This window comes from Alligator mississippiensis, chromosome 3 (genome assembly GCF_030867095.1).
Source record: "Alligator mississippiensis isolate rAllMis1 chromosome 3, rAllMis1, whole genome shotgun sequence".
NCBI lineage: Eukaryota > Metazoa > Chordata > Crocodylia > Alligatoridae > Alligator > Alligator mississippiensis.
The window spans coordinates 223,649,429-223,676,709 of NC_081826.1; the positions used below are offsets into that span (position 1 = coordinate 223,649,429).

The 27,281-nt window shown below is 42.9% G+C and overlaps 1 long non-coding RNA gene across 2 annotated transcripts in view; it reads right to left on the bottom strand.

The window, feature by feature from the left end:
* LOC109282495 (uncharacterized) overlaps positions 1–25,901 on the bottom strand; it is a 48,163-nt gene extending 22,262 nt beyond the window's left edge. For both annotated transcript variants that reach the window (XR_009461052.1, XR_002089499.2), the window contains exons 1-2: positions 25,764–25,901; positions 18,515–18,669 (exon numbers count right to left, since the gene is read on the bottom strand). This is a non-coding gene — a long non-coding RNA (uncharacterized LOC109282495). The remainder of the gene's footprint in view (positions 1–18,514; positions 18,670–25,763) is intronic.
* Positions 25,902–27,281: the final 1,380 nt, after the last annotated feature.

Here is a 27,281-nt window from a genome sequence, read left to right on the forward strand (position 1 = left end):
ATAAATCACAACCAGTAATCCAACAGTTTTGAATTGACAGTCCTCTGTGTGGGCATAGGATTTCTCTATTCTTTGCATTATGTCTTAGGAAATAGTAATGTTTCCCAACAGACCAAATCCCACCTTGGTCATGGGGCAAGAGGGCAAATTTGTTTGACTATTTCTCATTCTTTATAGTCAATGATTATTATAGTAACTTAGAAGGATCAGAGGATAAAAAAAATCTTTTTCTAGATGGCCTGTGCAACACAGCATGACACTATGGATTTAACACCCTTAAGTTGAAATTTATTAGAATCAAAGCAGATGTGGTATTGTTATACCTCACTAAGCTCTGCATAATTTACTAGAATGCAAAGTGTATTTTTTATGAGTATGACAATGCCAAATGCTTTGCAGATGCTAAGATAGCTGCTGCATGGAAGAAACAGGAAACAATATTTATTTGGAGAACCTGATGAAATATCAAGGGAACCTCTTTCTTCCTCAAAGTACAAAGAGTCTAAAAGAAAGAGAAAAAAGGATCTTGAGAAATAGAAAGGTAAAATTGATTTAAGGGTAAGTAAGGAAAGGAAAGAAGAAATAAAAGACTCTAAATCAGGGGTGGGCAAAATACAGGCCACAGGCTGGATTCAGCATGTGGCTGCTCCTACAGCACTGCTGCTGGGGCAGCATGCACCATGCTCCTGCCCATGCCTCCTGGCCCCGGGCCTGGACCAGCATCCTCTGGGGCTATTCCTGGTGCTGCATTACTCCCTTCACCTCCAGCAAGAGCCGCCTGGCTGAAGCTTCCCCCCCACCTACCTGGAGTGGTGCAGCAGGAGCAGGAGTGGAAGGAGGAGCCACTGCTGGCAGCAAGGGGAGCAAAGCAGCACTAGCCAGCTGCAGCTGCACTGGGAACAGCCCCACTGGAAACTGTACACGTTGAGTGGAGCCTGGGCCAGTGGAACTATTCTGTTCCCTTTGCTGCCAGCTGCAGATCCTCCTCCTGCTCCTGCCCACTTTAGCTGGGTGGCTCCTGCCACAGTGAATGGGGCTCTGGCTCCAGCTTCCAGCTGCCTTCCACCTGCTCTGCCCTCCTGGCACAATGGGCAGCCACCTGCAGGCTGGCGCAGTGGGTGGAAGGAGGAAGTTGGAGACAGGAGCTGCCCAGCTGAAGCTCCCCCTGACCCCCACCCACCTGGAACAGCACGGCAGGGGCAGGGGCAGGAACAGTAGGAGACACAACTGCCAGAGGGGAGGGAAGCAGAACAGCCCTGCTGTCCTGGGCCCCAGCCAGCACATGCAGCTTCTGGTGGGGCTGTTCCCAGTGTGGCTGCAGCCAAAATGGGTGCTGTTCTGCTCCTCTTTCCTCCAGTGGCAGGTCCTACACCTGCTCCTGGCCCTGCTGTGCTGATCTAGGTGGTAAGGGGGGAAACATCAGCCAGGAGGCAAGGGGAGCAGAGCAGCACCCAGCCACCTGCAGCCACACTGGAAACAGCCAAGCCAGAAGTTGCGTGCTGGCCAGGGCTGGGGCCGAGCCAGCAGGCGAAGGCAAGAGGGCAGTGTGGGCTGTCCTTGGTAGGGCTGAGCCTCATGTGGAGCCCCACAGAACCAGCCACAGTCCACACTGCCTGGGCAAGCTCTACTATATGCACCTCCTGCATCCCCCTTGCTCCCCTCACCCTCAGCTGGCTCCCAGGACCTAGTAATCAGGCAGCCCCCACTACACATGTACACATGCCACCCCCAAGACCCCTTTATATTCCCCCCCTGCACCCCTTCCACAGGGCAGGGCATACAGGGTGCAGATCACAGCTCAACCCAGGCCCTGGTCTTGAGTTGTCACTGGTGTGTGCCCTGGTCCCATGATCCCGGTATTGCCTGCCCATCCCACTCCCAAACACTGTTCCCCACCCGCCCAAGCCCCGTAGGGTGTTTTGGTGAGTTGATGCCCTGAGTGGGGTGGGGTGCTGACCGTGCCTGTGACAGCTCATCAAAACTCCTTACGTGGCCCTCAGGCCCAAATAATTGCCCACCCGTTTTAAAGAATTGATTGTAACAGTTCCAACAGGCAGATGAATATATTTCTTCCTCTATCTAATTTTTTTGTCTAGATGTTCCTCCACAGCATTTTTAGGCCTCAGTAGATCCATTTTCTCCTGATTACACACCTTACATATTTAGTATCTTCTTCAACCCACCCTCAATTGTCCACATCAGAAACATTACCTTTCTGAACCATATAAAATTCACTCTCCAATCAGGTATAAGAATGAATACTGTTATTAAGATGTTGCTTACAAGCCTTTACAGCCTAGGAAATGAACTACTGGTATCACTGTTGTCATTAGAAAACAATGGTGGCAATGATGAGATATGGGAACTTTGGGAGGAAGAATGGGAGTTAATTTGAGAAAGGAAGTGTATGGAAAATCTTATTAAGAAAGGGCAAGAAAACAAAATTAAGAGAACAGGTCCATGTAACTGGCAGGAACAGGGGCATGATGTTTTGTTGTGGTGACGGTAGTGAATTTTATTTTCATTTCACAAATTCCATTCATTTACCATCATGAATGGTAGGGGCAAAGTAGCTGTTTTGCAAGCATTTGGGACCATGATCCTTTATATTTTTGTGGGGGGAGAGAGAGACTATAAAAATGTAGGTACCAATACAATTGTGAGGTAAAAAAAGAATTTTAAATTATTGGTGTTCTTTTTATACTTTGTTCTTCTTGTAAGAATTTTGAAGTCTCCTACTAAGTATTTTTATATATATTGCCAAATTCATCTGGTGTGTGTGTTTTAATTTCAAACTGCTTAACTTTTCAGAGAAGCTCAGTCTATTGATCATAAAGGCATACAAACCAAAAAAAAATTCCCAGATCATCTGCACTGAGCTCTGGGTAATGTCAGCTTTGTACTTTCCCAGTTCTGATGGTATCTGGGGACTGATTCAGCCCTCAGCCATGGGGCTTTTAACCTATTCCATTAAGACCATTCTGCCAAACTTGAAACACTGTAATTCAAGGCATTCTTCCCATTCATCTATCCTACTATGACACTCCCTGACCCAGGAAAGCCAGGGCAGGGACCACTCTAAAGTCACCTGCAACTGCATTGATGCAGTGCCAAAGACACAGAATGGGACTTGGTCCAAATGTCTTGAAATCTTCTCTCTCCTGAAAATGATCAATTAGAGAAAATAAGTTCCATGGGGCTTTTATACGATTTATTTCTTGCCCAGCTGCCTCTTTTAGAACTGAATGTGGGTTTTGGTCATTTATAAATTCTCTTCATACAGGCAATCTCATTAACTGAGAAAAAAGAAAGTCAGCATCTCCTAAAAAAAAAAGAAAAGAAAAAAAACCCCAACCCTAAGGTTTGCTCATTCTAGCTTTAGTTGGAATTAAAGAGTTTGACCTTGTGCATTGGCTTCATGTGTGCCAAGCTGACAGTAAATAGTCTTACCCATTTCAGGTAACTTTCCTGGAAGAGTAATCTGACATAAGGTGGAGGGACTTCGGGGAAAAAGCCAGAATTTAATGGGGGGATCACAGTAGCTGAAACTGGGTGCATATACACTTGCAATTAATGTGACTCAAACTCCAGTGCAGTTCATGCCAGAGCTTATTGCTCCTGGGCACGGTGTTTGCAGGTGTGCCTGGCACCAACATGTTGAGCTGGGGAAGAGCAGCCTCGGCTAACAGGGGGGTCAGTTTGCCAGCCTGGGGCTGCTCTGACCCAGCTCTTTGGGCTGCCAAATAGGTGGCTGGGGCACAAAGATGCTCCAGTGTGAAGCTAGCAGAGGCAGCCCCCACACTGAAGCACCCTTGTGTCCCAGCCAGCCCTGTCAGCATCTACATGTGCATTGTGGCAGAGTAAATGACTCCACATTAACACAATACTTGTTTCTGGCAGTGCTATCGTATGGCAGAGTTAGTTAGTTTAGTCTAGCCTAACAGCACTGCACATATAGACGATGATATTTTATTGCAGAGTTAATTAGTCAATTGTGCAGTAAACATCTTGTGTAGACATGCCCACTAAGTACAAAACTATTTCACTTCTGAAAGGAACTGAAACAATTATAGTGCAATTTTGTTTTAAAAACAAAAGTAGTAATGTAGAGAACTAGGCCTGGTATAAACTAGGATTAACCTCACTGAAATTGAGAGAGCTAAAAACCAATGCTGAAGTAGTCTGAGCTGTTTCTGGGTCTTGTTCTTACCTTAGTAGCTAGGGTAGTTCTATATAGCAAAAGGCAGAGCTATACAGATATGCCATGCCTGCTTAGTGTACACTAGCTCCCAAACCAGATGCAATTTTATTAGTGCAATACTGTGTGTGCATGCATAAGCTGAGCTGGAAGTTCTCTAGAGAAAGAAAGCTTGCTGCCAAAGTAATGTGTCTATCCTGCTTCTGGTTCTGGAGCTACCATGTATGAAGCAGCACAGAATGTCTCGGTACAACATTATCTTGCGCTCTGCAGATACACTAAGTCTCATTCACGTGAAAGGAGGAGGATATATGCAGACACCTTCTGATCTAATTTTCAGTAGTGTAAATTAGTTATAACTCCACTAAAGCGAGTAAAGTAAACAGGTGTAAATGAGATCAGGTCACTCTAGTTTGGATGTTATTAACTATAATTGGATATTATTAACTATAATCATAGATCATGGTTTTAAAATAAAACCTGTTATTAACTATAATTAACAGGTCCGTGGACTTCAGATGCATAAAACAAAGACTGATGTGACACCGTAGCTGAGATCTTTAGTGGGCATAAGTGTCATAGTTCAATTGAAATCAAAGGAATTCTAATTTATACTGGTTGAGGATCTGGCCTTATATAGTTCATCTTTTAGGAAAAAAGGAGAAGTGTTAGGCTCTGTTTTGACTGGAAAATACAGCTTACTTATTGTACTTTTCAAAATTAGATGATATTGGCTAGCTTCTAGGTTTCTGGAGAGAAGAGAAGATACCGATAGCAACAGGAAAGTAAAGCCAGATGTTCAACCTTATACTGCTTTCATTTTGGGATAAGAATTGCAAAGGGAATATTAGGAGGAGAACTTCTGAGTCCATTGTCAGGAAAACAGATTAAACTTTTATAGTCACGTGATATTTTGTTGTGAAATTGCTTCAATCACTGCGATTGGAAAACCTTAAACAAGATAGTGGTAGCAGCTTGAAAAGCAAGCCACAATGTCATTATTACACAGAATGGAAATCAGAAGAAAGGAAAGTATTGTAGGCTGCTTTGTTTAGAATAGCAATAAACAAATTAATGAAAATACGTATTTTGATTTAAAATGTCCTTTGTATGTCCCATTCCATTTTTATGCTAGAAAAAGATAAAATGATTACATAGCAAAAAAGGGAAGAAAAGAGGAAGCAGAAGCTGAAGAGAAATGAGAACAAAATATTATACTGAATTTCTGTGGCCAAGACTTTAGACATTGTGTTGAAATCCTGTCCCTTTTAAACTTTTTCATATGACTTCCCTTCCCCTTGTAGCATTCCAAACTTCTCCAAATAAAACCCCTTCTAATTACTGTCCTGACAATAGTACTGTACTTAGAATTCTGCTTGAAACTAAGAAGGGATCCTGTTTTGAAATATAGGAATATGGCTCACGTTACATAAGACCATATGCTGAGGTGGATTTAATGCTTATTTTCAGGTAATAACATTCATATATAAAGTATGGACTAGAACTTCTGTTTGCTTTTTATTCTCCTCATTTTTGTATTAGGCTCTTTCAAGTCTTATGGATATATTTTACTAGGTGAAAACTACACCCAAATGAATGCATTTGGTAAGTCCACCTTCATCTGCATATGATTCCTGTTCGTATGAGTGAATGTCCTAGTTGCATTTTATTCATTTGAAGGTATACCATACTTTCTTACATATAACACACAGCTTCACCCCAAAAATAAGCCTCCCCCCCCCAAAAAAAATTGAGGTTGCTGTTTTCTGTTCTGGAAAAGAAGCATACCCGGAGACACTGTGCATACTATATAGCTGCCAAGATAGCTGCCACTTGTACAGCTCAGCAAGTTGAAGAGGCAGAGTCCTGTGTTAATTCTCTCATAGCCATAGCTATACAATGAGCAGTGTTGCTCGTTCCTAAAGCAACAAGTTTGCTGCTGGTTGTATCTTGATGAGTATCCTCTATTTACAGGAACTTATACAAAGATCTACTTACCGTAAAGAACTAATAGTATTCCTGCTGCCCCTGCAAGGCCCCGGGGTCTAACCTTTCTGTGACACAGAGTAAGTTATCTTGGAAACATAGTGTATCTGGGAATTGTGTTAACCCAGGAAAAATCCTGGGTAAGGTTGCATGCAGCAAAAACCTTCCTGCCACACCAGGAAGTTCTTGCTGCTTTCTGCCTCACCCAAATTTCCTTTTGGGATGCCACAATTCCTGGATGCTCTATGTTCCCAGCAGGAATTACTCAGTATCACAGTCAGCCCTAACTCTGGAAAAATCTTTTTTTTTCTAAATTCTGTGTTTTGAAAACAAGGTGTTTGTTTTATTTGGAGGCATGCTGTATGTGAGATGATGCAGAATCTGAAATGCAAATGAAAATATGTACAGAAATGATTGGTTGCATTGTCACATGAAAGGGCCTCAAGTATAGGCAGAAGGATGCTCTTCATTGGTGTTCAAAAATATTATGTATTAGAACTAGTGCAAGAGATGGTGAAAACACTTCAAATTCAAATCTCTACTTCGGGGTAGAAAGGAGTCTGGGGCATAGTCCATGCATTTTTATATTAGGCTGGATCCAAAAGTAGGACTTACTTTATGGTTTAAAAAACAACTGATATCTTGCAGCTGTTAAATGGAACATTTATGACAAGAGGAGCTATTCTCAAAAAGTTCCTAATGTTCTTGATGCCAAATAACCTCAAGGAATTTCATGTTTTTGAGGTTAAATTTTCAGAAGAGTCCCTCAGGAATTGTCAGTACTACTGTGTCTAAAAACTAGACCCTAACTTTGAGAGTAAACCTACTTCCAATGTGGATTCAAATACCAATTCATCTCCTGCATATTGCTGTAAAAGACTGATTTGGTAGCAAAAAGGAAAAACAAATAGAAGAACAATAGCATCCAACTTATTCTGGAGTGAAGAAAGATTTTAGGTAATAGGGTTGATGAACATAAATTCTACTGTGGTTTACATTAAAAAGAAACTGTTTATCATAACATAATATTTACTTTATAGTGATAATATGTGTTATTTTCCTGTTCCTAGGATGTCATGGTGAGCTGATATCCCAGTGATATGATATTTTTTTCTTTTTTAATATAAACCACTACAGAGTAGGTAATGATTACTCCTGGAATGTTTCTGGAGTTTAGATGTGCAATGCCAAAGGTTATCTGTCACTTAAATGCCAGTTGTGTAACCTACAGCTGTAATAGACTTCAGTTTTTCCATGCTTCTGTTTGCCATGTATCTCCCTAAGCCTATATTGATATACAGCTATTTTTGGTTGGCATCAGTGAACTCAATGCAAACTAGTCTAAATGTCAGTATTTATCAAAAAATGAATGTGAAATGACTTAACAATTATATCAGTTAGGATAAACATTTCATTGAATCCATTAACCTCAGGCTCCCTATTCTTTAAAGGGCATCAACCCTTGTTCACCCACACGGCTCACAGTTGCTGGCCTCTCGCTGCCTGTATGATCCCAACAAGCCCTTTACCTTTCTCTGGAATGTTATCCACCAGAGTCTCTGGCTGACTGTGTTCTGTTCTCTACTGTTTCAGATATGCCATGCATTTTGAAGATGGCTTTCTCTAACCTAGGCAACCTCTGATTCATAACAACTAAAAGGAACAGTTTAATAGACCAAAAAGAGAGGGAGCTCTAAAAAAGGTGAACTTCAAAAATAATAGAATAGACTAGGCCACTGGAACTGGGGAATAAGTTAGATTTGGTAATGGAATAATGAGGATAAGAGACAAAAGGATATTGTTAAGTAGAAGGATGATACATATTGAAAGGCTTGGAAGAAGCAGGAAGAGTAAAGAAAGAGCAAAGAAAGGTTAGAAAGGTCACTTAAGTATCCATTCTATTGAGCCTTAGCCTAAGAGAATATTTTAAGTCCTCTCATCCTCAGTGCAAATAGCATCTTATGTAATACTGGTATTTTCCCATCTCACTTAAATAAAAATGCATATCACTTAAACATGCATTATCTGAATCATTTTTAATCATTTTAATCCTTTGACTAAAACCTCAACTCACAGAAAAAAGAGCCATCAGGAAGCTGGAATTGGTGCAGGGCATGCTTGCTTTCCTGTCACCCCCAGCTCCTAGCAGTCACCCTAGAGCACCAAGTTACATGGACTCTGTTGACTATCAGATGGATTCTGAGAACAAAGAAAGGTTCCAAGTACCAGTTGATCAAAATTAAATATTCACAACATAAGAATATTTAACTGTATCTCATCTTAAAATGTCTGAGTCCTAAAATAAGTCCTAAAGTCTTAAAAGGCCTCTAATGGGGGGGCCAGTTCACTAGGGAAAGGACATTCTTGTCTAGATTTCAAAACTGAAGTTGCTAGCCAGGGAACACTTGCAAGTGAGTAATTCAGCAATAACCATAGTTTAAGACTGAAGAGCAAAAACCCCAAAGTGGATCCAGTTTCTATACTCTATTACTTGGCTAAAATATTTTTCAAATCTTACTAAATAAGGTAAAAAAAAATACAAATGCATTCCTAGTAGGTGCTGCTCTAAATAATATTCATACTTATTCTCATTCCCTACATAATGCTTATATTGTCTAAAATTAGTCTTGTCTATCATCAAACCACAAATGTATTTAAGGCAACCTTGAAACCATTACCCTAGTTTTGTGCTGTCCATATTACTTGAGTTTTCTAAAATGGTTCCCATGTTGTGACATTCTCTCACCCAAGCATTTCCTTTGTCTATTCTTCTCTTAACCAAACTATACCCAAGAGGATACAAATAGCTCCATATTACTCTATCATTAGACAGCCTAAGGCCTACTATAGTCTAAACCTCCAACCTCCAAAGACTCACATAAGCAGGATGAGTGGGGGAGTGTGTCATGACCGTTGATGTGATATAAGGACTCAGTGCACAGAATTCCTTTGCTATCCTCACACAGTAGCTGGAGCTGGAACACCAGGAACTAAAAATGGTGTGTGATCAAAACCTAAACCTTTGTAATCTGCAAATAGGTACTGTGAATAATTCCATTCCAAAATGAGTGAGAAAAATTAAAATATCAAAAATTGTTACAAAACAGAATTGTCATCTTTTGGCCAGAGCTATCTTCAGCCTCTTGATGTCTTCTCTTCTACCTCTTGTGTTACTTTTACTCTATCAACTTCATCTTCATCTTCTCCTCTTTATTATCTACCAAACCACTCATCTACTTTTGCCCACCAAAGTAGCCAATCATCACTTGATTGTTCTCTTGGTCTGGTATATCCCTTTTCTCCTCACTTTTCCATTTTTTATTTTTTTCATATTGTAAATTCTTTGAAGGCAAGACCTGCTTCTTCCTTGTTTCTGCATAATGTCTAGTACATTTGCATCCTTCTAGCATGTGGGTGGGTATCTCCTTCCCCACTCCAGCTCCTCAGGGTACCCTCCCTTTTCTAACTTTCCTGCCATGCCTTGGTGGAGTTCATAGTACTGCAGGAAGCTGTCTCAGGGTCTCAGAATGTCTCAGTCCCTCAATTATCTTGTGCTCTGTGTACATAACTGGCATCAGTCTTGCCCTCAGGCATTAAATCACCTTAGTGGGATTAATCATGGCCTCCAGCCTCCCCCATAGCCATGTCCATGCCTCACAGGTGTTACTTAATATTGATTTGGAGGGAGCCCCCTACCTCCCAGTGTGACACTTGACCCTTCAGGCCTTAAAACTTTTTCTGGACTGCAGCTTTCCAGCCTTGTCCTTCTTACTCTGGCTGTGCCCCTCAACTGAGGTCCACTGCCCCAGACCTTAGCTTCTGGTCCTGAGCTTATTCTCCCAGCCTCGTGGTCTCTTGAACCTCTGGTCTGACCCTCTCTGACTCTGGGCCTCACATTCCTGTCTCTTATGAAGGCCCCCTAGGCTTGCTGACCCAGTCCAGGTTGCCCTTGGTCTGCCCATCCAGCCTCCCCGGTGATCTTTGACCCAGGCAAGGTTCTAAGTTGGGATCCCCTCAGATTGCCCCTGTGGCCACCATACTGTAACCACACCGGTCCTCTGGTAGAAAACTTAAAAATAACACAAATGTAAGCAAACTGCTTCCCAAACTAAACTTTACCCCCACTCTGGGTCAGATCTCCACCACAAGCCATACTTCCCTTTAACTTCTCCATCTAGCACTCCTGGGGAAGCCCTGGCCCCAGCCCTGGCCTCGGCTCCTGGGAAGCTTGGGCATTTCCTGAAGCCCTGTCTCCCAGAAGCTCCTTCTCCTGCTGCATGCTTGATCTTATATGTCCCTAAGCTCTACTCCTCCCTGCTATGTGGCTCCTCAGACACACACAGGGCTTTACTTTTTGCCTAATAGCTGGTCTGTGCTCCTCTGCGGCATTCACTACTTACAGCGACAGGAGCTTCTGTCTTCCTGTCACAGTCCTGTAATACAACACTTTATTTTTGTCTAATGAAAACAAGCACATCATCCTCCCTTCTGACTGACTTTAGTCACTAAGGCATATTTTCTTTTTTTTGGTTGTAATGATAGCTCATGAACCATACTGTCTCTGGAGAAGGAGGCAGAAAAGTGAGGCAGGATGAGTGATAAACCTGTTGCAGACTTTCTGCATTGTGGCTTAAGTTCTAAGCCTATAAAATGGGGATAATACATTCCTCCACTGAGATGTGGGGAGCTTGTAAATCTCAATTCTTTAATGTTTATAAAATGCCTTGAAATCTCAGGACAGAGGATACTACGTATTTTCTGTTTTTAAACAAGGTGGCTTTCACATGATGCTTTGTTCCCCATAGTACATTTTATGTAATGCATGCTGTCGTGTCTTATTTTCATAGTCTCATGATTAAAGCACACCATCAACTTGGGTGTCTTCCTTGGCACAGCATCATATTGGGTTGAGGGCTTTAAACAATTTTAGGAATAACTCTCAGATTATTTTTTGGGTCAGTATGCTGCAGCAATTTTGCATTTAACATGTATTATAGCTTTTAGATTCCCTCTTATCAGACTCATAATTTACTGCCGAGGCGGGCAAAATGCCGAGTTCCATTTCCCAGCACCCCCTACCCATATGGCTCTGGGCCAGTCTCCATGGAAACCCTGGAGTTGCGAAGCCATGACAGTGCGAGGCTGCAGAACCAGGGTTCTGCCCCTGCCTTGGCCCCGGCCCCGGCCCCAGCTCTGTGCTGTCATAGTCCTGTGCTATCATGGCCTTGCACTCTGGAGTCTCCATGAAGACTGGCTAGGAGGGCATGTGGCTGGATGGGGAGCTGCTATGGGGCTGGGATCCTGGGGCAGTGACAGTGTGGGGCCATGGCAGGGCTGTGATCTGCTCCCTGTATACCCCTGTCTCGGGAACCCACACTCATTGCAGGGGCATGTGGGTAGAAGATTGAGGTTCTGCTCCAGCTCTGACCCTGTGCTGTCACCACCTCAAGATCCCAGGGTCTCCCCAGCCCTGCCTGCCCATCTTGCTCCTGGCAACAGCCCCACCCTAGCCACCCGACCATGTGCCCTGCCTGTGAAGGTCCCACCCCCAGCAGTGAGTGCAGGGTGGATGGGCTGGGGTGCCTGAGCACCAGGACTAGGTCGAGTGGTTGCAGCCAGAAGGAGCTGCTGGAGCCCGCCACAGGCCTGATCCGGCCCATGGGCTGGACTTTTCTCACCCCTGATTTACTGTCTTTAAAGAGACATATTTGACAGATTTGAATAGCATCAGGGATTTTCTGACAATGAATCACATCAGAAAGGTATGTTACATGTGTGTGTGTACATATACAGTATGTATACACACACACACACACACACAGATATGTGAAGTCTGTTTCATAGGCACGTAGACATACAACTTAATGTCCCCATTTGTATTTATTAATAGATGTAAATGTGTATATTCATTTTATATTAAAATAAATAACAGATTATGTATATTATAATATATTCTTACACACTTATCAAATTATTATTTATACATTTATTAAATTATATTCATTCTTGTTTGTGCAGCCATATTCAACAGGTATTTATTATACTAACTGACAGATGGAATGCACTAAAATGATTTGTTTTTGTTTCCTTTTATTTATTTTATTTGCAACAGTAATAAAAGGGAAAAGGAAAGATGTATAAACCATCAAATCTGTTTTCATTACACAGAAAATATGGTAGTTGTCTGACTGGATGTGGATGGACTTGAAAAAGTTTTTTCCCCAAATATACCACTGGTTCATAGGGGAAGCTTTCCTTTAGTTTCAATTTATATGGGCTCACACCTTGCAGTTTCATGTCCTAGGTTGTTTAAAGTTTGAACTAGTCCAAAATCCTAAAAATAAATCATCAATACTCATTAGAGTAAGAAATGCAAAGATTTACTTTGGTTTCATTATGAAAACATTCAATTCTATCTTTGAAAATTCAGTATTTTAAACAGAGTTGGAGTGATGTTGTAGAAGAATGCACTGCATTCAAAAGCTTGTCTAAGTCTATCCCAATCATGCACCTGATCCAATAAATGATAGCACCCCCCCCCAAAAAAAAAACCAAAACCAAACCCTTGCTTCTTGCAAATAGAGAAAATAGAATTTTAAACAGAGTCTAAGTTGTGGTTGTATTTTTAAAGAAAAACTGCAGTGTAATTTTGAAAGACATTGATTCTAAAAAAGCTGGCTGGAAAATTTTCTACAAAACATTTTTGTTGAAAGATGGCAGTTAATTGAAACCCAAGGTGTTTGTAAACATGTGTTACTTTCAACAGGAAAGGTAACTCAGCTCTCAGATGGATTTTTCTGCTCAAAACCAGAAGAGCCAATAGCTTAGTGTTTAGGACACCAACTTCAGGTTTTGGAGACATCAGTTCTTGTCCTTGCTCTTCCTTAATGAAAAAAAGATAAGGTTGCTGTCATTTAGCTTTCACCTACTATGGAGTCAGAGGCCATGTCCAGACAAACATGGATGTTTGGTTCCCCAGGGACAAGTAGCAGCAGCTCACCTTGTGCCACTTCTACATGTCCCTAAGGAACACCTTTGCCATGTGTGCTCTGGCATACAGCAGGTTACCCCAAGTGGGGTAGGGGAGGCTTGCTGGCCCCAGCAGCCTTACCTGGGGTCTTGGAGGCCAGGGAAGCTGCAGCCATGGTGCTCCTGCACCTGGAAACCTGGCCAGTGGCCAGCAGCTAGAGCGTGGCTCTACCCAGCTAGGCTCTGGTTTGCGGCAGTGTGTGCTGCCACCACATGTGCTGCCCCACTTTCTTTCCATGCAAGTTTTTTTGACCCCACGATCTCCCAGGGTCAACCCTTTCCCCTACCGCTGCAAAGTACCTAGTGTGGGGAATGCCTGAATGTGTGGTGTGTGGCACCACAGACAGGTCTGCGGCATCACATATAGCATGGCCATGCTCATCTGGACACAGCCAGAGTGTGTACTCAAAGAGTTACTGCAGAGATGCTGGTGCACAGTAAATCCCTGCTCTCTTTCACCACACACTACTCAGTTTGTACACCCACCGCCTTAGACAACTGGACTGGAATGCCACCTTTTCTTCTCCACACTTCCTTTGCTACTCTCTCTTTTTTCCCACGCCACATCCATCTCCATGCTTCTTTTTCATGGAAAGTTCCATGCCTGTTTACCAAGTGACTAGCATCACCTTATTCAAACATTACAGTAACTTATCTTTGTCTTTCAGTAGAAGCAAGTTATCCTATTTAAAAAAATGATAAAGTTACTGGAACATTTAAGATGTATATATTCAAAGCCCAGTCATTCATTTGATTTTCATTTATATGGGACTTTTTAATAAATGGCTTAAAAAAAATCTTGTTTAAAAGTTGTGTTTTTGTACAGTAAATGTGTATGCAGGTATCTATCTAATCGCTGCAGTTTTCCTTTGAGAGTGTTCCTTTTGTTCCCTTTCCCATTCTTCTTATGCTCTTTGTTATAAAAGCTAGATATGTGAAATTCAGTGCCCAGTGCGTTCTGTGAAAGACAACAGTTCAGCATGCTACTAACCAAGCATTCTAAATTTTGACTTTGTGAACTTGGAAAACAAGTGGTAAACATTTAGGGAGAACCTGCCTATCCTTCTGTCTTCTTTAACACCATACAAAATGAGTCAGACTCAGCTAATCTGGATAAAGGTAGCTCCACTGAAGTCAGCCAATGTGATATATAACATTAACAACCTAGTTCCACATGGGAAACTATTCTTATTTTTAACTTCAATTCAAGTGCTAGCTGGCCCTTGTACACTTTCCCTTCCCACAGATTCATGTCAAAGGGACAACTGACAACCCATATGGGACAACTGACAACCAATGCCCAGGAAAAAGCCAACCTGCCTAATGGGTATTTTGTGTTGGTTTTTCACTAGCCCCAGGGGACGGCCCTGCTCAGTACAGTATGAAACGGCCAGGGCAAGGGAGAATTGTCACCCGTCATCAATGATGACCATTTGAAGGAACACCTTGCGAGGCTAGACACTTCAAGTCAACCAGCCTAGACAGTTTACACCCCAGGGTACTTAAGAAGCTGGCTAGCATCATAGCTCAGCCACTGGCACAGATCTTCAAGAACTCGTGGTGCTCAGGCAAAGTGCCCAAAGATTGGAAGAAGGCCAATGTGGTGCCTATCTCCAAGAAAGGGAGGAAAATAGATCTGGGGAACTACAGGCCCATCAGTCTGACCTCTATCCAGGGGAAGATCTTAGAAAAAATTATCAGAGACCATTCTTGACAAACAGGATGATGGCAACATCCTGAGGAATAGCCAGTATGGTTTTGTTGTGGGTAGATCTTGCTTGACCAATCTCATCTCCCTCTACGACCAGGTGACATATCACCTGGACAAGGTAGAAGAGATAGACATCATATATCTTGATTTTAAAAAAGCTTTTGATCTGGTATCCCATGATCATCTCATAGAAAAACTGGCCAACTGTGGCTTTGGCTAGATCACAGTCTGATGGCTAGGGAATTGGCTCCAAGGTTGGACCCAGAAAGTAGTAGTTGATGGAAGTCAATCATCATGGTGCTCCGTGACCAGTGGGGTCGTTAAACATCTTCATTAACTATGTGGACCTTGGTGTCAGAAGTGGACTGGCCAAGTTAGCTGATGACACCAAACTTTGGGGTAAAGTGTCCTCACCCAAGGACAGGATGGTGATCCAGGCCAACTTTGACTGGCTTGGAAAATGGGCAGATGAAAACCTGATGGTGTTCAACACTGAAAAATACAAGGTTCTCCACCTTGGGAAGAGAAACCCACAACATGCTTATAGGCTTGGCAGTGCTTTGCTCACTAGCACCACAGCCAAAAGGGACTTGGGGGTCATGATTGACCACAAGATGAATATGAGCCACCAGTGTGATGTTGCAGCTGGCAAAGCAAGCAAAACTCTGGCTTGCATCCACAGATGCTTCTCTAGCAAACCCCAGGATGTCATCCTCACACTGTACCCAGCTTTGGTGAGGCCACAGCTGGAGTACTGCATCTGATTCTGGGCTCCACAATTTAAAAAGGATGTGGAGAAGCTTGACAGAGTCCAGAGGGGAGCCACGTGCATGATCAGAGGACAGGAAAACAGGCCTTATGATGAAAGGCTGAGAGCTATGGGACTCTTCACCCTGGAAAAGCACAGGCTCAGGGGCAACCTGGTGGCTTCCTATAAGTATTTAGGGGGTGTACATCAGGATCTGGGGGAAAGCCTGTTCAACAGAGCACCCCAAGGGATGACAAGGTCAAACGGTCACAAACTCTTCCAAAACCGTTTCAGGCTGGACATAAGGAAGAACTTCTTTACTGTCCAAGCCCCAAAGGCCTGGAACAGATTGCCTCCAGAGGTGGTACAAGCACCTACTCTGGACTCCTTTAAGAGACATTTGGATGTTTATCTTGCTGGGATCCCTTGACCCCAGCTGACTTCCTGCCCCTGGGGCAGGGGGCTGGACTCAATGATCTTTCAAGGTCCCTTCCAGCCCTAATGTCTATGAAATCTATGAAAAGTGAGAACAACAATGGCCAGTACATCAAATTGGAGAACAATTAGTAAGTCAAAATAGCATCACACATTTAAACAGTACCATATGCTTTCCCAGGTTTCGTAACACCTTGACAGCAAGGCAGCATATAATAAACGTATTCCATTTTCTTTTCAAAGCTGAAAAGGCAAACTTTTGGTCCTTCCTAAATACTTTCTTATACAGCAGGGCTGTCCAATACTATAGTTATGTATTATTACCATTTCATTTGTGTAGCAATTTCCAAATAGCATTTATTTCAAATTTATAATCCTTAAACAGATCTGCATGAGCCAAACTCTTGCTTTTCAGTATGAAGATGGCCTATTCTTGGGATAAATGTCCATCCTTCAACTCTCAGAAAGATAAAATCCTTTATATACGTATCCTATACTGGTCTTCTTCTAAGTGCAAGGTCAGGAAAAACAATCTTTTCAGTTTATTTTATTTATGCCTTTGCAGGAGATAACAAATAATGTTTGTGTCACACAGTTTCCATTCTACTTTGAACAGGTGACTATTACAGATTACACAAACAAATAGTTGAATATTATTTTTAGATTAATCCATCAGCTTTTAGTGACCCAACATGTGATTGAGTTTCAATTTTGATTACAAATGCTAAGTTCCAAAGTTATATAATGAAAATATAAATTCTTGGCTTAGACATGCAGTGTCTCAAAAAGGCATAGTGACTAATCTTGTAATTTTTCTTTAATTAAAAATTAACATTTTATAAATAGCAACCCTGAAGTCTGAGTGTAGCCGTATAAAGGTATTGGGTAAGTGTAAACTGTACTGCAGTATGATCAAAATGCAAACATTGTAAAATAACATTTATTTGTTTATACTTGGTGACATTGTAGTTATGCTTTACCCCACATGTCTGTTTTTTGTTCTCTCCCTCTTTTAATACATTTTTAAACTCTGAGGACATGTCTATAGGTGTACTTTAATGATCAGTCACGTATTTTACTGTGCATTGAAGTGTCACGTAAAAAAAAGTGTTATTACACTAGTGTGCAGTGAAATAGTCTACTGTGCATTAAGCGTCACTTAAAAACTGTGTTCATTACTTACTGCACATTAAGGAAGCCTAATGCACATTTGTTTAGTACCTCATATTGGAGGGTGCAGCTGGGAGGCTACTCTTATTCCTCCCAGCAAAATTATAGTGCATCAGAGGAGACTCGATTAATTGAGTCTGCTGGAGCGTGCTAATTACCATGCTCAAGCCAGCCACCAGGTCTTCTGTATCAGTGTCCCCGTTCTTCAAAATGGTGGTGGGGGTGCTTTAACTAAAGCTTGCTCAATGAGCTTTAAAGTGCCCCCACCACCATTTTATAGCGCAGGGACGCTGATACATGAGATGCTTTGGGCACCCCCCTCCATTCCCAGAGGGGAGCATGTGTAAAAACACTTGGAGGTACTAAATCTAATGCGCATTAGGAAAAGTGTCTTAATGCACATGTGGATGTGCCCACTGTGAAGTGAGTTAGTAGAAATAAGATGAAATTTAACAGTGCCGAGTCTGAAAAGTACAAATTAAATATGAATACGCTCAGAATGAAAATTAGAAGAAAGTTTCTATTACTCAGCAATATGACATAGAACCTAACTTGCTTCAAGATGGAGCTTCATAGATTCATGGAAAGGACAGTATGGCAGGATGACAATGGTCCCAGAGCTGGAAATTACAGCTTGTGATATGAGGTTGTGGGCATTCCAACTTTTGGGATCCCCAAGAGGGTGTTGAAAGGGGACATACTGGATGAAGCTGTTTGCATATAAAGGAGGAGCCTAGCTATACGGGGCTTTTTGACTTTCCAATGGTTTGTGGTATGATCAGGCATCAGCCATTGAAGGTAGAAAAATTAGTCTGAAGGCAAGATGCCTTTTTTGGTGATTGTGGGAAGTTGAGCACTAGGAATACTAGGCTTTCTAGTAGCTCAGGATCAGGTGAACTTTGTGTCTTTCCAAGCACTTTTCCTTCAATCTAGACAGTAGGGAAAATCATAACATTATGTGTGCAAAGATGGTTGGGTAATTTCTTATGGCCCTTTCTAGATTAGGTGCCTTTCTTTGTTCATACTTTACCTCTTGAGCTCTCATTACATTTACAATACTAATTACAATATATTTATATTATATTGAATTAGTTAAACCCAGGGTTCAACATTCCCAAGGGCGTTGAGGCAAAATGTTTAAGGTGATTTGCTATAACTTCAGAGATGAGAGTTCAAGCTTTGTTTCCCTTCCCCTTTCTCCCTTCCCAAAACCATTGACCCAGCTGACAATTGGTACCTGTTTATTCAGGGTAGGAAGTCAAATGCAGCTGGATATCATGCTAAGGTGTCCTTCACATGTCTTCAGCCAAACATTTAGAGCATAGCTATGCATGATGGTCAAGATAAGGGTAGAGTAAGATCTTTTTCTGAAACCAGCTCAGTGATTCTTCCCTATATAGTAATGAAGACAAAAGATAAAGTATTGTTGACAAAGTCAACCAGCCACAGGATTTCAATTTGTTGCTTTTTCTCCCTTATGACAGTGTATGTACCCTGTTCAAAATTTCTATTTAAAATCTGAAGATTTTTGGTTATTACTTCCGGAGACTGATTTTTCTTCTGCTTTGTGACAATAAGATAAACAAATGTGAAATTTTCAATGAGGAGATGAACTTAACTGAAAGTTGCAATGCCCTCTGCCATAAAGAATCATTCAGGATTATACTGTGCCAGGCAGCAGAAACTCAAGAGTATTGGAATGGCCATTTGCAGCTATTCATCAGTACAGTAGTGTTCTTCCACACTTGGTAGGGAATATGGTGCATCAAACAAGAGCAGATGATGTTAAATAACAATGATACTGATTTTTAGAGAGACCCTTCACCACCTGTTTTATGTGTAAACTTAGGTAACATTACAGAACATTGTGCACCAAAGGAAGGAAGAAACTTTCATTTAAATGTAGAAAACTGGCATGCTTTGGAAACGAGTGTAGGCCTTTATTTAAATTATTGCTCTAAGTCAAGTATAACAAAAACATGGTTTTCTTATGGAACTACTGTTATATGTCTTGTGATGTCAGGAAATACCTGTGACTGTATGTGCTCCTGAGGTGTCTGGAATACAGGTTTCCCTCGATTTATGTGGGTTCTTTATTTGCAAATTCACTCTTATGTGATAAGCATACTTAGACCCATAATTTGTTATATGCAAGGTAAATTCACTCCTATGCGATCAGCATAGACCCCCACCCCAGTAGGTAAGTCTGTGGGGGAAGGGGAAAGGGCTGTGGCCCCACTCACCCCAGCCCCAGGTGCAGCGGCCCTGGGAGCAGCTGGCACCAGCTGCCTGCAGCCACTGGGTTCCACCGTGCTCCGCCTGTCCCCCCATGCCTGGGCTCACCCCAGCTCCTGGGCTGTGCCATGCCATGGTGCAGGCAGCTGGTGTTGGTTGCTCCCGGGGCTGCTCCAGCATGGGCTGGTGTGAGTGCAGACAATGGAGCCCCAGGCAGCATGGGGTATGGCAATCACCCCAGCCCTGGCTGCAGCAGCCCTGGGAGTGGCCGGTGCCAGGAGCCCATGCCTGAGCTCCACTTGTCCCTACTCACCTCTGCTCCTGGGTTGCAGTGCACCCTGGTGTAGGCAGCTGGTGTCGGCTGCTCCTGGGGCCGCTCCAGCACAAGCTGGGATGAGTGTGGAAAAGTGGAGCCCCAGGTGCCGGGGGACAAGCTGAACATGGTGCAGCCCAGCAGCTGCAGGCAGCTGGTGCTGGCTGCTCCCAGGGCCTCTGCAGCCAGGGCTGGGGTGAGTGCCACACCCCATGCTGCCTGGGGCTCTGCTTGTCTGCACTCATCCCAGCCCATGCTGGAGCGGCCCTGGGAGCAGCCAACACCAGCTGCCTACACCAGGGCACTGCACACCCTAGGAGCAGAGGTAAGTGGAGACAGGCAGAGCCCAGGCACGGGGGGCAGGTGGAGCATGGTGCAGCCCAGCGAATGCAGGCAGCTGACACTGGCCATTCCTGGGACTGCTGCAGCCGGGGCTGGGGTGAGTGCTTCTCTGTTCTCTCTGCTTTACTGCCCTGTGCAGCCCCGGGAGTGGCACCCCCCCCCACCCCTTTCCTAGTTCCAGTCTCACTCCCTCCCTCCCTCCCCACCATAGGAACCTATCTCTATTTGTTACATTGTAAAGTGGGTTCGCTTTATGCAAATTCAATTTATGCGTCATTCTCCAGGAACGCATGTACCGCATAAATCGAGGGAATCCAGTACTGACAACTATTTTTCATTTTACTTGTATCCTGGAGGAAAAAAAGTCACAAAAGGAAAACAGAGTCCATAGACAGGAGCTATCTGTTATCAAAAACCATTACCACTTGTCAATTGGGAGGGCATTTCCATGGGAAAAGGAAGGGGAAAAAGAAGCACAGAACCATAGGACAAAATGATTTTACAAGATACAATGCAGCCAGTCAGGAAGAAAACTACCTTTTACTGAACCGTGAATAAAGCCTATTTTGCACCAGATTATGCATAAAAATATATATATGTACAAGTTAAACACATGTAGCCCTATATTGGCAACAATTTTCAAAAATGGTAGCTTAAAGGAAGGCTTCTAAATCAGCCTCCCCATTCCAATCCAGCAAACCATTATGCACATGGTTAATCTCTAAATGCGTATAAACATTTCTCTTAAACTTAACAGTTCTGTTCATGCGTCAAGTTAAGCATATGTATAACTTTTCAGGATCAGGGTCTAAATTTTGGTTTATATATGTTAAAATCCTGGTTACATGTATTAGAGGCAGCATATGTTGAGAATCTATAGGTACAATTTTCCAATATTTTCTATTATAAGATCCTAGAATCATCGGACTAGAAGAGACCTGTAAGAACATGCTTTTTGTTCCTTATAAACTTTGCTAAACATCAGAAAGAATTTAAAGGAGAAAGAATTTAAAATTTCAAAGCAGGATTGCTTCAGTGAAAGGGACATCTCTTTTTCCCCTCTATATGAAAATCTATTGCTATTTACCCAAGGTATAAACATCTCAAAAACTTTCTTTCTGCACACTCAGTCATGGCTTGTTAGAGTTTGGCAGATACATTCTCCAGAGATGTCATCTGCACTGAGAATGCTGCAGTACAGAGCATCAGAGGTTGAGCAGGACTTTCCCTGGAATGACTCCTCTTGGTCACCAGGTCAAACTAATGAAGAACAGCAGAACTCTTCCATGTTCTCTCCCTGCTACTTCTTGAGTGGAAGGAAGAAAAAACCCATAGAAAACATATAGGCATGAGGAAGATGGCAAAGGTGGGTGGCTTGGAAAAGCAGCTCGGGAATAAAACAAGATGGTGAGAAGGAACTAAGACTGTGACTTAGAGATGAGAACTAGGATGAAGGGAACAAGACAACAGTAGACTGGAATGATGAATCATGGGGGCCAGGAGCTAATGGGTGTCTAACCACTAGCAAGAACTTTGAATACCTGGAATCAAAAATCCCAATCTCAACATTTCTCTGCTTTCGGTTAAAACTAAGAAACTGTTCAATGAAATGTGTTTCCCTCCCTTTTTAGTGAGAGTATACCACATAAAGGAGAAAAATCTACACAAATGGCCGAAAACTGTGCCGTGGTTCATCTGGAACATGGTCCTTTGCAATGGAATCCTTGTGTCTTCAGTTTTGTTTTAAATATAACTACACCCACAAAACCCTCCTGCATGATATGGGGTGCCCGTAGAAAAAACTATACTATGTAATTATGTTGTTAAAGATTACTACTACAGGACACATACACAGTGGAGTGAAATTGATGTTGGATGATCAATCTTCATTTTAACAGTTCTAACATTTAGGAATTTGAATTTACAAACTTAGGCCACATTCGAACATGCAGTTTTTGATGCCCAAAAGCCTTTTGAGGCACCGGAAAATGTACACGGTGCATGTTAATTTGTTCACCTCACTGCATATTTGCAGCATGGGGGAAAAATTAGGTACCAGGAAATCCCACTATCTAAAAAAATGGACCCCCAAAAAGTGACTTAGAGCACATGGCAGCTGTGTGAGCCACCCAGAACCAAAACATGGCCAGCCAAAGCCAAGCTCCAGCTGCTAGCCAGGCTCTGCGTGCCCAGATCACCACCTCTGCAGCCCCAGAAGGTCCCCAGGATCCCAGGTAAAGCTGCTGGGGCCTCCCCTACCCTACCTGGGGCAATTGACTATGCACCACAGCACACGTGCAGGGGCATGCTTGAGGACCCAGGGAAATTTACATGCACACTCCTAAGAATGGACCCTTAATGTTTTGTTCTGTGCCCTTCTATACATATGTTTGCAACCTTAAAACTCAACACATTAACTACTAGGCATATACTTCCCTCATTCCTCTTTCCCATAGGATTAAGCAACTAGAAATGTCTACTTTTCTACATTGTGCCTTGGGGAAACAGACATAATGAATGAACAGCTTTTTTTTTCACAGTTAAATCATTCATAAAATTAAAAGCAGAGTATTGCCGTGTGCTTTGATGTATTTCAGTTATTTCACATTGCTTTAAGTTAGAGGGTTTTTTTCTTTTTTGTTATTTTTACAAATCTGCCTGCTGCTAATTCCCAGCTTGTGGCAAAAGAACTGAGATGTGAGCATATGCTATAAAAGCAAAATTCTTTCACATTTGGGCTTTCAGAGGATTTTGTAGCTCCTTGAGCCCAGTAACCTCACAAATTAATTCCTTTTGACTGCAGTGACATCTGTTGGTGAGGGCAGAGCTGATTAACTGCAGGCTTGGCTTCCCTGATGGCATCAATCCACAAGCTGTTTCTTATTGTGGCAGATGTTTCTTTTCTTTCTCCCCACTCTTTTCTCTCTCTGCAAGTGGACACATTTGGGATGCGTTGATATTACCTTGTTCACATGGAAAAATTAAATCTGTAAATCTAGAATCTATGATTGCCACTAGTTAAATTGTCTAAATGACCACTGAGCCAGGACCTTAAATCCCTAACATTGCCCATAAACATGGTAATGGTTCCTTCCTACTTAGTACAAAAAAGGATTCATGTAGTGAAAACTGGCTTCTGGGAAAGAAAAAAAAATCTTCCTTGCAACTTTATGTACTATGTGTACACAATGATTATTCCCTTTCTTAGTTGTAGATCTCTATAACCTGGCAGTGATTAGTCATATAAGAATAGTTTATTTCTTCGAACAGGGTGCATCTACACATGCCATTAATGAGGAGCAATAAACTGGAGAGCTTATTTCTATTCAGTTTATTGCTCCCAGGAAGCTCCCAGGTATATGGTTTACCTCTGTGCCTGGACCACAGCACATTGAGCTGGGTTGCAGCAGCTCCAGCTGGCAGGGGAGTCAGGGGCTCAGCCTGCCAGACCAGGGCTGCTCTGGCTGGGCTCAATGTGCTGCAGAGGGGATGGCTGGAGCATGAGGGTGCTTCAGTGTGGGGCTAGCTGGCAGGCAGTCCCTGCACTGAAGCGCCCTTGTGCTCCAGCCAGCCAGCTCAACATCTACACGTGCGCTAGTGAGCACAAAAAAACTCTGCAGCAGGGTAGTACTTGTACTTACAAGTACTACCCTGCTGTGGAGTTTATTAGTTCTGTGCACCCTAATAGGGGAGCACATGTAGATGCTGAGATGTTTACTGCTCAGCTGTGTAGGAAACATCTTGTGTGGACGCCCCCACAGAAAGGTAGCTAGATGCGTTCCTAAAATCTGACAAAGTAGACGGCCGTCTCCTAGAGCTCATACTTCTCTGAATCACTCTCTGAGGTGCCACCCTGCCTTACCTCCTGCCTTTCTTCTAATATTAAACAAGCCGCTTTGTTAACGTTTATCTTTAAAGGCTTCATTCTCTATCTCTGCATTGCTGCTGAGCATCTACCATAGCCTCGTCTTGCCAGGTTTCCTGCTACTATATTAAAAAGCAGAACATATCATGGTGCACCTTCCAGTTCATCTTCATCTATCTACCAACAAATGAGAAATGTATTTATGTATTACTTGCTGAAAAAAATGTTTGAAAAAAAGTTTTTCATTTGAATTTCAGTTTCAACGTTAGCAGAAACATTACTTTTCAATTTCAGTTTCAACTAAGATTCTTAAATAAAACAGCAGTGTGTTAACCATTCTTTTCTATCCTTGAATCCTTTGGGATTCATGAGAAGGTTTATCCATTTTTGCTTTTATTTATTTAATTATGGAAAAAATAAGGAGGAAAGTGAGAATAGGAAAGGAAAAAAAAAGAAAGGGGTGCATGTGAATGCAAAAGCTTACCTCCTAAAAGGGAAAAATAGGAATTTCATGTAGAGATTTTTTTTTTTTTATCAATTAGTATATGATAGCTCCATTTTTAATAGTTTACCTCTAGTCACTACAAACCTGTGAATGGCTCCACTGGAATTAGTAATATTAAAATAGCAGCCCTCTATTGGAACTACTTACAAGCTAAAAGTTAGGTATTTGTGGAACTGTAATATCAGGGACTTACTGACTGTCAGTAACAGCAACAAATAATTAGCTGGAGTTTTGCTTACAAAACATATCATTTATGTATAAAATAGTGTTTTCATTATTGCTTATTTTGGGGCAGAATGAATCAGGTATTACATTTTGTCAAATACCACAAAAATTTACTGACTGAATAGAATAAGTGCATAAAAAACAACATTTGTCAAGTTAGCATACAACTCCTATAGTGCCCCCCCCCACATGCAGGAGCATGTGCTTGCAGTAGGAAAAAAAAGTAGTGGTACAAATTTATGCCACTACTTTTTTGCTGCTGCATACACCCCTGCATGTGGTCTTTGGTACAGGGCAAAATGTCCCACTTCAGGCAAACTGCCATTTCCCTGCTCCTCCGGCCTTCCAGGATGCTGGAGGAGCTGAGTTGGAAATAGAGGAGCAGAGATACATGTCTCCCAGGAGGACCGAGCTTCCGTGTCTAACGATGCAGTCTCCTGTTGTGTACGCTGCGCCACTTTTTTTTCAGCAGTTTTTTTGGCTACCAGGATTTCCCAGTAGCAAATTTTGCCCCAGCACTGCAAATTTTGCAGCACAGGGCACATTTTAACTTTCCAAACATGCAGTTTCTGGCACTGCAAAAAAATTTGTGTCACCACAAATGGCACATGCCTGAATGTCTGGATATGGCCCTAGTGTCTCTAAAGACCTGCCCACACAACCCACAACCCACATTAATCTTGGGTACTGACCCCAGAAATTGCACAGGAGCCGAAAGAAGGGTTCTTAAATTTATACGGGGGATTCTGGGAGGATAGGGTCACAGACCAATGGGCTAAGGAGACTGGGGAAATTGGGGGTGAGAGAATATTAAGATACAAATGCTTAAAATATACATAACAGAAAATAACAATGACTCATTGATAAAACCCTTCAGGGACAAATAGAAAGATAACAAATAGAGAACATAAACAATGCACTGCAAAATAATGAAGAAACCTTAAGCCCTCCCTTAACGGCAGGGGGGATTTTCAGTCACAAAACACTCAATTATTGTGTACCTGGGCACCCTGTTTGAGTTCTGTTGCTGTGGCTTGTAGAGTCAACCCTGCTGCAGCTGCAGCTCCTGGGTCTCAGCATGCATCTCACTGGATGCTGCTCCTTTCTCTCACTCTCTCTCTCTGTCTCTAATGAGCCATTTGTTTGTGCACAATCCTGGCTCCTTTCTGCTTCCTTCCTCTTTTCCAGTAGCCTGCTGGGAATAGTAGTTCCTGCCATGATGTTACAGTCCATTACACTTGTCTTACAGCTACAGAGACTTATTAATTCTATCAAGGGTCATATTGGAGACAAATAATTGGGGGGGGGGGTTACCATGTGCACATGATAAAGACCACAGTTACACGTGCTACCTGAGCTTTCAGGAACAGCTGATGGGGGTTTTTTGAGACTTGTAAACTGTAAGGCTTCATTACAAAAGGTGGACTTGCTCAGTCAGGGATTTACTTACAATCTTGTAGGTGATTCCCCCGTAAGTTATTGATGCTACTTCTTTCTTGTCTGGTTTTTAATTTAGCCGATTGGCCCATATTTGAGACATAGTGGGCACATCTACACATGCAAATAATCTGGGAACAGTTTACTCTCAAGAAAACTACTCAAGAGTAAACTCTCCCAGGCACGTGTCTACATGTGCAGGAATGCAGGAGCATATTTGCTGCTCCTAGCAGCACACAGCTCCCACTCCCTGTGGCCCTGCAGCAGGCCCCTGCAGTATCCAGGGGGAGCTCTAGGCTCCCCCTGGGTGCTAGCCCAGGGGCCAAGACATACCTGTCCCGGTGGGGGCTAGAACATTGTTCCCTGCCCCGGGAGCTGCCTGCTGCTGGGGCAGGCTCAGCCACCATAGCACCGGCAGGGACAATGTCTCCCTGTCCCAGCAGTAGGGAGCTCCCAGGCCCCACTCCACAATTGTGGGCCTAGGCTGGGAGATCCTTCTCTCCCAGCACCAGCTCTACACTCACAGAGCTGGCATGGGGACAGAAGAATTTCCCAGTGTTAGCCCCGCAACCACAGAGCTGGTGCTGGGAGAGAAGGATCTCCCAGCCCCACCCCCCCAATCATAGGGCTCAGGCTGGGCTATAAGGATCTCCCAGCCTGGGCCCCCTGACCATGGGACTCTGGCTGAGAGATAAGGGTCTCCCAGTTCTGGCCCTGCAATTGCAGAGCAGGACCTGGGAGGTCCCTGCTGCAGGGACAGGGACACTGTCCCTGCCTGGGCTCTAGTGTTAGAGACCACCCCAGCAGGAGGCAGTTCCCAGGGGCAGGGAGCAATCTCCTGCCCCCTGCTGCCCAGTTGACTGGGAGCATATTTGCTCCTGGTCAGGCATTTCATAGATTCATAGCACATTTCACATGTGCTAGTGCACAGTAAGTCATCTTGAGTAAATTTGCTACTTGCATTTGCCAGTAGCAAATTTACTTATGATTAGAGTCAATTACTGTGCACTAAGTGCCTGCATGTGTAGGCATAGAGGCTTACTGTGTGGCAATTAGCAATTCTGAGCATTAAAGCATCTCGT